Genomic DNA, 10,457 nt, shown 5'->3' on the forward strand with positions numbered 1-10,457 from the left:
CTCAATTGCCACTTTATAAACAATAAGATTCTCACACAGTCTTCCCATAACAGCAAAACACTCTGTTCTTGGGCTCTCTGGGAAAAGATAGCTACTCTGGGAACAGATATGGAGGTTTTGGGAACTTTTCATATCACAGTGGGAACGCTGGTCCTGTTTTCAATAAACAATCACAGGTATGGTAAAACAAAAGGAGTGGTTAGAGTTTTCTCTGTTAACCTATCGTGAGCTTGGATTTTGCAATATGCATGAAGTTAATTAGCACTGTTATATAAAGTGGCTGATTGATCAATAAATTGGAGTTCGATGCTCATCAATCAGATGGTTGTCTCCCTTCACTTCAATAAGTGAAGATGCCCCTGAAGTCTGGATCCTAGCAGTGATACTGCTCCGCTTCCTTTGAAGTGGAGTCCTATTAAAAGCACTGAGAAATTTTATCAACAACAGGAGTCACTGAAAAGCCATGCTTCTGCAACCACAAAGAGAATATAGTTACAAAACGTGGGGCAAGAAAACAGATAAATCTGTTGGTTTTGCTGACAGGCATAGCCCATCTCCTGGATAGGTCACCTGGGCAGTGGACTGGTACATTATGTCTGCAGAACTGTTGAAAGACCTTGTGCTTATATAGAATCAGAGAATTCTAGGTCGAGAAAAAAACCCTACTCTGGGACAGGAGATTCATCTAATCCAGCCAGTAATATTGTCTTCTTCAGTTTAATGAGAGCTAATTTCATTGTAAATCCCATCACAAATTCCTTATATACCTTATTGCTAGCAGATTTTTATATTTTCTCTGCTATCAGTTATTATGTGATGTGTTAGTCTTCAGCAGAGTGCCCTCATATCAGATCCCTTGAATCCAAAGATGGTACCTCAGAGAAATAAAGTCACAGCACAAAGCCCACATGCCAGCTGGGTTGGTCACTGCACAGCATGTGGTTGAGAGCAGGGAGACAGAGCAGGGTTGTGCCTGGGAGCTGGCTCTGCCGTGCCTGCCCCGTGCCTCTCTGCAGCCACAGCCTCTTGAGCCTGTTCTGGGGCTTTCCCACCTGCAGAGGTTACAGCACGGAACTCCAGCATTTTATTTACAAGCTTCCCATGAAATGTGACTGTGGAAAGTTGACCTGGGCTGGATGCCAGGTGCCCACCAAACTGCTCTAACACTGCCTTCGTCAGCAGGGCATGGGAGGGGAAAAAATAAAATGGAAAGCAATTCATAGGCCAAAGTAAGACAGTTTACTAAGGGAAAAGTAAACTGGTGCTTACTCCAACAAAGGAAAAACACAATGATTTTATTCTGCACTTCCCATGGACTACTGCCCATGAAGCAGGGCTGCAGCACATGTCACAGCTGCTCTGGAAGGCAAACACTGTAAACAACCAGTGCTCTCCCTTCCTCCTCCTTTACGTAGCTTTTCCGTCTGAGCTGACATCGTATGGTAAGGAATGTCCCTTTGGTCAGTTTGGGTCAGCTGTCCCGGTTATGCCCTCTGCCAAGATTTTGCCCAGCCCCAGGCTGCTGGTGGGAGGGTGGAACGGTGGAGAGACAGCGCTGGTGCTGCGAGAGCCGCTCAGCAGCAGCCAGAACTCTGGTGTGTCACCAACACATCTCTAGGGGCCAATGCAAAGCACCGCAGTGTGAGGGCACCTGTGGGAAATTGAACTCCATCTCTATAAAATGACGACAAACAAAACTGCTTGCATTAAAGCCCTGCTGCGCCCTTGTCCATATTGTGTGTACTTTCCCAGATGAGGAAGTGTTCATGAGGAAACATCCCCCTGTCTTCCCCGTGTGGGGATAAAGTTAGTGGCTAATGTGTACAGCAGGGTCTCAAAGGTTTCTGGAACTCATAAAATAACAAAGAACAGGAAATATTTACAAAGCAAACTCAAGTGAAAATAAATGAATTTTCTTTCATCCTTCAGAAGCTGTTGGGTTTTAAAGTCTGCTACACTTACAGCCACTTTAGAACTATGAGGTGAAAATTCAGGTAGGTTCAACTAAGAGAGTATTAACTATTTTATGTGTCACATTGGAATTAATGGCTCAGATGTTGTCATTCTCAGAGAAGTGCTCAATATGGAAGTGTGGTTTCTGGGAATGCAAATAGCTCACACGGGTTTTTGGCAATGATAAACAAATGGATGTTTGCACAGGTGTAATTAAGCACAGAAGAGGCAAACCTCTGCACAGAACTGATTTACAGTCAAATTTATGAGCCTTGAAAATCCAGATTACATTGCATGTTGCTGTGTTATCAAACTGCTGTTTCAGTTTCTTGAATTACCATATCTTCCGAATAATGTAAATTAGGTGATAACTTTGGAAATAAGGTGAAATTGGTTTAAACTCTGACAACGTCAGTGGAGGGGGCAGGGGGTAGGCAGGACAGTGTGTGAGTAGTGCCTTATTGCAAGAACAGGAAGTCCATCTTCCGAAACAGAAACATAAAGCACTGCAAGTCATGGAAATAATTTAATAGAAGGTAGTATCTACCTTCATGGCAGTATGTCTTTTCCAAATAGTGCACCAATAGATAAAGAATATTCTTTACTTTGAAGAATTTGCCCTTGCAATAGAGAAGTAAAACCAAAACTATTTTGTACATAGGTAAGATATTTGGGGATGTCATGAAGAATGTGGGACTCATCATAAAAGTTTAAACAAACCTAACTCTGATATTGCTAATGCAAAACTTCAATCCCTTCAAAATCAGAGCCATCATTCAAACAAGATTTCCTGCAACTCTAAAGGCTTACTAAATCTCATAACAGAAACAGATTATTCCAGTTCTTTATTCCTCCCTTACATCAATCAGCCCAATCTGAATTCAACAAATTTCAGGAAATTGAGAAAGTTATGAAAGAATTTTAATGTTATTTAAGAAATTTTCTGTCTTCCTTATGATTACTACATACTCAAAATTGTAACAACCAGCAGATGTCTCTGCAACCACTGATCAGTGCTGCACACAAGAGGAAAAGAGGAAGAATTTAATGAGTGAGCCTTCACTTTTAGGTTGACTTCCAGAAATGTCAAACCTACACAGCAAATTTCCGAAGAGCAGAGACTGACAGCATTATAGCAGCACTCCCTAGGAAGGAATCAGCATCTTACTTGGTTTTAAAAATAGCAAAATGAGCACTTTAGAACTGTCTGTTTACAGAGTGGTTTATAAAGAATAAAAAGTCTCTAAATTTGGTATCTTTGCCTGAAAAAGGCCTTGTTCTCAAAAAGGGCAAGCTTGCCATCCCTAGAGCTAACCTGTGCCTGTACTCCTTGTCCTTCCACAGTAGAAAATGACTGCCACAAAAAATCCCGTGCTCTGCTCCAACTCAGGGCATGCAGCTTCAGGCTTTCCTTCGTTAATGTATAAACAGAAACATGTGAAAAAAATAGTATTTACCCTAACAAAACAAGACACCCTGCTGTACATCAAATTCCCTCTGTGGGGGGGAGGATAAGCTGGAAAATGAGGCAGATGATAGTTATGAGTCACAGTATTTAATGTGCTATGGTAAGGCACTTGAATGTTATGACTGTGAGAGCAATAGAAGAAGCTATTTGATAACAAAGCCCATATTTTCTACCACTGTGAATGATTTGTAAGCCCACTGAGTTGCTGACTTGCAGCCTGATGTCTCCTGGTAGAGTCATCTTTATTGAACCCGGCTGGTGCTAAAGATTTCCCGGCAGGTAGATTTGTGTAACATTTCTGTCTTGTACAGAGGCAGTCCCTCTTGGCACAAAGTTACAGTTGGCTTTTGGATTGAGACAACTGAGGAAACCCTCAGGGAAAACAGCAGAAATATGGAAGTTCTTTTAAGCCGTTTTTTTCTCTTCCTGAACTCTGAGTGGCCCAAAACCAAGTGTAACTTGCCACTGACTTCAATAACCCTGCTTGCAGACCACTGCAAAAATGAGCATCTCTTACTTCCTCAAAGGTGGCATGAAAAGGATGCTGAGGATGTAGAGAGGCTCTTTGGTGTGAGTGCAATTGCATGTCTGTCAGGCTGCATCCACACTGTGGGTGGGAGGGAGCACAGGCTGGGGCTGCATGCTGAGAATGGAGCCCTTGCTCTGGCTGCTGTGTCCCCTGACCTGCCACACCGTGGGCAAGGCACAGCCCTTGCTGCAGCAGCACTCTCTGGCAGTAACATCTAACACACACACATGCCACTTTATGGAGGATACTAACGTGTAAGGCACTTCTCTGGGTTCAGTTCTCAGACTACAATATATGTGTAGGGCCACAGTTTATCTTCCCCAGATCTTCTAATTATTGAAATTCAAGAAACTCCATTTCTTTCTGGTAGTGAAATAGGAAAATCCTACTGGCATTTTGGTTCTTGGCTGAAGACCTGTAACAAGTGTGATCCTTCTACTTTCCCTTCCAAGTAAGATGGTGGGTCATTCAGTTTACAGGGGAAAAAAGACCAGATGGTGGTAAATGTCTTAATAGATGACATACGTTTGTATGAAAGGTTTTTATTTTTCTTATTCTTTAATTTCTGTGAATTACATTTTATTCCCCTCTGTTTTAAATAAATTAAGTAGCAAGATTTGTATATACATTTAACCACTATTTATGAAAAGCCTGAAGTTCATACCTGTGATCCATGGTGTATGATGCTGCCACAGGAAAAGTAGCTAGCGTTGTTACAGACCTTCATCTTAATTATGAAAATTTTTTATTTAAATATAGAGCTGAGCATACAAAATACAGCACTAGGCCATCTGTTAGTTTTCCATCTGGACTCATTTGCAAAATACTCTCTGTTTCCCTCCTAAGCACTATTTATAATCTTCCTTGGAAAAAAGTATGACTAATCTATGGCACACAGGAGATTGCTATTTGAATTCCACTTTTAATAGAAGTGGCTATATAGTTCAGAGTAGTAGCAAAATATATTTATTTTGTTTTGCATGCAGGTGTAAAAGCTCCCATGATTTCTAGACACACATACAAAAATTTTTCCTATCACACTGTTTTTAACTAGCAAAAAGTGAAAACCTTCAAGATTTTTGTTTTAATGGAAAAGTTACAGATGAGAATGAGCAAGTACCATTTTGAAGTGCCTGACCAGGACTTTTGCAGTGATTCTGAAGTGGCTTGTATTTCTTTCTTGCTCAGTCTGAAACATCCCCAGAGGCCTGATTTCTGAAGATGAGCACTCAGATTATACTTACCATAAGGTATCATCTGAGCTGAATATTGCAATATTAGTGTAATTGCTAGTTGTTTGGTCCAAACCCATGTTCCCCAGACCAGTAAAATTGTGGGCAATGGGTCTGGCCATACCTCAAAGCAGCAGTTGCAGGGAGCCCACTGGAAGCCCCCTGGAAGACACGTGCATGGGGCTGATTTGATGGTACCCTCCAAGGCCATCTCTGGGTCCTCCAGAGCCACCGACAATGAGCTGCTGGGAGTTGTGTCCTATTTTCTCTTTCCACTTAGTATCATAGAACAGGGAAAACCTCATTCCCTGGAGGCTATTCCCTAGTCATTCTTTTACCCCTCGGAGTCAGGTATCCTGAAGCACCTTCTCAGGTCCTCCTCCCTCCCCTAACATGTCATCTTTGGCCAAACTCTACTTCACAGTTGCCAGAGTGGACAGCAAAAAGGGGCTTATTTCAAGGGTTTATGATTTGATGGGCAATAATTCAGTAGTATCTTACTCTCCTCTTCCCCTTCTCTTTATTTTTCAGAGAACAGAAAAATGTTTTGAGTCACCCCTGCTTGTTTTAATTCTTCATAAAAAGGCAAAGGCTGATTTCTCCTGACTAACTTGCGTGCAAAGTTCTGAAGAAGTTCTTTGCAGGGTGCAGATGACTTAACATCTTTGGGGGTTTTTTGGTAAGCAAACAAGTTATGCTCTAGAAAACACATGAAAATAAAGAACTGGAATAAATTACCAGTCTCCCTGGCATTGCTTCTTCAGGCTGTCTAGTATCTAATTGCTCTTGCCTGTCTGTCTTTCTGCCATCACCATGACACATGGTTTTAAGTTCTCTGCTACAAAGACTGTCATTTTTTTCTTTCTCAGTTTTCAGTACTATGCATAAATGCATTGTTGCCTTCCCCTACAACTCAAGCCTGAAAAAATGTGGTCCCTGACCACATTGTGAAATGGAAGATACTTGAAAAGTTGGAGCAGTCCATTTGCAGAATCCTTACTTTAATACTGTCAAGACCTGAAAACTCCATGTTGCAAACCAGTTTTTATTTTATGTTAGTAAGAACAAAATGACACTCTAAAATACCAACTATCTTTTTAATGTCTTCCTGTCAAAGAGGAAAAACTTGCCTTATCTCAGTGTTGTGTACATTTACAATGAAATAGAGAAAATCAGAACAGATGCAGGAGGTACAAAAGACTCATAAGTACTAAGTTTAAATGACTATAATGCAAATATTAGTAGCTATTTACTAACGATTTAATTAACTTCCCCCCACCCATGCCACCTCAGTTTTAATTCTTTCAATAACAAATGGCAACTGTAGGGTGCATTTTGCAAACATTCCCCCCTCACAAATATTTGCATACTTATGGCTAGATGTGGCTCAGGAACTGAAGAACATTCTGTGGCATGCAGTAGGCACATGTGGCTCCACAGGTGGAGCCACTGTTACCAGATTTGGGCTGTGTAGTGTCCCCATTCAAAGTGCTTCAGAGCCCTTTATGTACTGTCAGCCTTTGGTCCCTGCTGGCTCCTGTGTGCTGGTGATGCCCTGCCCTTTGCTCAGTCACCCATTTTTGCCAGTGTGACAGCCAGAATCAGACCCACTAATTGGTACCAGGCACTGCTGTGCCTTGTCAGAACCAGCTTCCTGGAGACACCTGTGCTGCTCTGTAGCCACCACTGGGAGTTGCAGACATAGTTAATACTTCTCCTGAAGTTTCCCCTCTGAGTTTCCATGTAGAAAGTAGAAAAACATTAAATAAGACTCTTTAGTAACTCACTGGTAGGGAAACTTATTCTTGAATTTTTCAAGGTCCCTCTTACTGAGCCAGCATCAGCAGTTACCCTTCCCTGCTAAGTCAATGGAGCTACCAGAAGACCAGTCACTATTTTCTGCTGCATCTGAGATGCAGACAGAAGAAAGCTACCTATCCACCCTAACAGTAACCTCAGGGGTGTTATGTATAATGTTTGCAGAAGAAAACCAAAATGCAGTGGAGCAAGGCAAGGCGAAGTCAAGACAAGGTGAGGCAAGGCAAGGCAAGGCAAGGCAAGGCAAATAAAAGATCCTAGCACTGGCAGAAACCTCTGCTTTCTATCTGTTGCCCAGGAGGAAAATGTTCCACACGAGGAAGTGTTGTGTCTAATTTAACACTCTAGATTTGCACAGTCTCAGCCTCTGGGTTAGAATGAGGTAAAAGGAAGAAATAGCACAACTTACATTTCTCAGTAGACCAGGACTGGTCCAAGAAGTTACTCTGTCTGTATGAGTTCAAAGGAAGTGATTTTGAGCTCTAAGCTAAGGTTTAAGATGAAACTCTGTTTCACAGATACATAATAAAATTTATGTGCAATGAATGTGCAGATCAGTCTCTATTAGGCACAAGTTCCAGGGTTCAATGTGTTCTGTAGTAAGTTAGAGTACACCTTCCACAGTTATGGTTAAGTAGAAATGACCCAGTTTTCAGAAATGCTAGACACCCACTTTTTTTATCAGCTCCCATGAGATTTGCAGATACTCCATACTTTTTAAAATCCCCTCACTCTCACTGATACAACTAGGGCATCACATACCTACAAGTGAATTCTTTGGCAAACAATCTGCTCTGGGGTTTGTCTTCTAGTTTGTTGTTACTTTAGCCTCAGGGCTGTTTACTTGCATAGAAATGGCTACTCCTTCTAACAGGATTTTTTTGGAATCTACCCTGTAAATCTCTTTGCATTTAGAGTCAGACTCTTAAATGTATTTAAAATGCTTTAGAAAGCTGCACTTAAGAAAAGTCAGATGGCAGATTCATGGAACGATTTTTTTCCATTTATCTTGCCAGGTTAAAGGAAAATCTTCCATGGCAACATAGCAGCAATCACCCATCCATTAACAAAAAACCTTTATTTTTTTTTTTCATTGTAGGAAGTGTAATTTCATTTCTCTTATCATTATGCCTATTTCACATACTTTCCTACTCAACATTCTTATTTTCAGTCATTTGAGTTGCTTATAAATATACATTTTTCAATGCCAAGAGAATTATAAGCCCATTATTAACTTTACACAGCTTGAATTGGCAGTCTCTTTCTGGGATGTGTGCATATTCTCACTTTCTGGGATGTGTGCATGTTCTCACTTTCTGGGATGTGTGTAATCCCTACCTAGAGAATTAGAAACTAGGATGCTTATTTTTTTGGTTTCTTTTTTTTAAAAAAAAAGAAATTTTGCTAAATAGAAGTGTTTTGTAAATGGGAAGAGGCATTTCTGGAAGAACATTGTGCATGTGGGGGTCTTGTATTGTAATACTGCTCCATTTGAAATTTAATCTTGAATTTGTTTGAATAGCAGTTAAAACAATGACTCTCTGAAATTGCTACAGGTGATTTAGTGGCATTCATTCTTAGTGGTAAAGATCTCATAGACTTCATGCAGTATTCCTTTGAAATTAAAGAGAGCAGAGACTTATTTTTAAAAAACAGTGTATGTGTATTATGTGTGTCTGAAATTTTTCACAGATATCGTGACCAAAAATGTTCATTCCTGTTCCTAGAGGTAAGAACCTGCAGGCTTTTATATGTAGCTTTTAAGTCTTCATGGCAAAATCAAGATGCAGTAAGAGGCTTTCTTGCATTCTAGTCCTTTCTACACTCATCTTAGCCATTACATTGTATTTCAATATACAAAACCTGGTTTGGGCCCACATGTAAACCTTGCAGATGTTTCAGTTGCAGATCCAGCATTTAGGGGGATGTGTTGATGCGGGATGAAGTAGAACAATTTTTGTCCTTCAGAGTACCAGGAAGAATTGTGAGGATTGCCTAAATCCATTGTTCATATTGTTATTATTTAAAAGGTATCACATGACTGTCATTACTACTGAACAGTGTTACTTCATCATCATGAGGTATATCAAAGAAAACACCACACAGCACAAACTAGGCACAATCTAGATTGCTGTGTGGGTTTTTTCCTTAGGAATCAGACATGCTGTCAACAACTACTGGATTTGCCTTGGAGAAAGGCAGAGTAAAATTGTGTGGCAGCATTCTCTTCAGTACCTTTAGGCATGATCCCTGACATTTGGATCAGTAGCATGTTTGTAACAGGATGTGGGACCAAGTGAGTTATTTCATCTCTGGGTCAAAGAGCCTCATCAAGGATAACTAATTTTTTGTATTGTGCCTGCATAGATGTATCACAGAGCTGCATGGCCTTGGGTGTGAGTCTAAGACCTTGGTTAGCATTTTCTTTCACTCCTTCTTTAGCAAGATTTTTTTTCCTCTTTAATCTCTCAGTTTCTTCTTCTCCCAATCAGAATCTGAGCCTGTATTTAAGAGCTTCTTTACATTATGAGTCTTGTCTTATATTATTCTCTGTTGCAGCATTCTGATTTATCTATAGAACTGTAGGTTTTGAAACCACTGTTTTTTACAGCAATGGTTTGACTTTCAAAATATTTTTAGTTTTAATTACTGTGTATTGAGTTTCTAGGTATAAAACTGTCAGATAAACCTGAGTATCTGCATAAATGTGGGGGACTGCATGTGTTATCACTCAACAATTGCTAATGGGCAGTTAGCAAACTCTTGTCTAGGATGTCTGCTCAGCTGCTGCAGAACAGCAGTGATAGGATGAACCACAGATTAGTTGTCAAACTATGTGCAGTCATGACCTTGATTCTGATTAACACAGCAGATTATTCAGATTGCCCAATCTATCAGCAAGGTAGTCTGCACAGCCAATTTTACTTCAGTCAGTAATATACAAAGTGCTCATTTCACAGGGCATCTCAGACCATATATTTCTTCTGGCTTCATTTACTGTCTTGGGTGGCCAGCAGACAGGTGACTCCTTGTTAGTCCGTAGGGGCTGGTTTGTGTTTGGCCTTTTCAACAAGGATAAGCCTATTTTGAGTACAGGGACTGGAATCTTTCTTCTCCTGCCTGGGATGGAGGAAGACTGCGGTGCCTGTGACTCTGTGCTGCTGACTGCGCACTGGAACTGACCGCACTGTGAGTGGTCAGTTGTGCTTTTCTTCCTGGCAGAGGGTGTGCACCAAGGCAGGCAGAGGGCCCACAGCAGGGAGGCATAGCCTAGCCCAGGCTCTGAGCTCTGGGCTCTGGGAGGCTCCCCAAGCTGGCAGCGGCACTGCTGGCAGATGGGCTGGAGCTGCAGGGTGCCTGTGAGTGAGGTTGTGGTGGTTCATTGACACACAGCACCAGACAGCAGCCCTCTAGTGCTCCTGGAGCCCAGCTCAACACTGGTTCCTCTAAGGATGTC

The sequence above is a fragment of the Ammospiza nelsoni genome, chromosome Z (assembly GCF_027579445.1).
Source record: "Ammospiza nelsoni isolate bAmmNel1 chromosome Z, bAmmNel1.pri, whole genome shotgun sequence".
NCBI classification, from domain to species: domain Eukaryota; kingdom Metazoa; phylum Chordata; class Aves; order Passeriformes; family Passerellidae; genus Ammospiza; species Ammospiza nelsoni.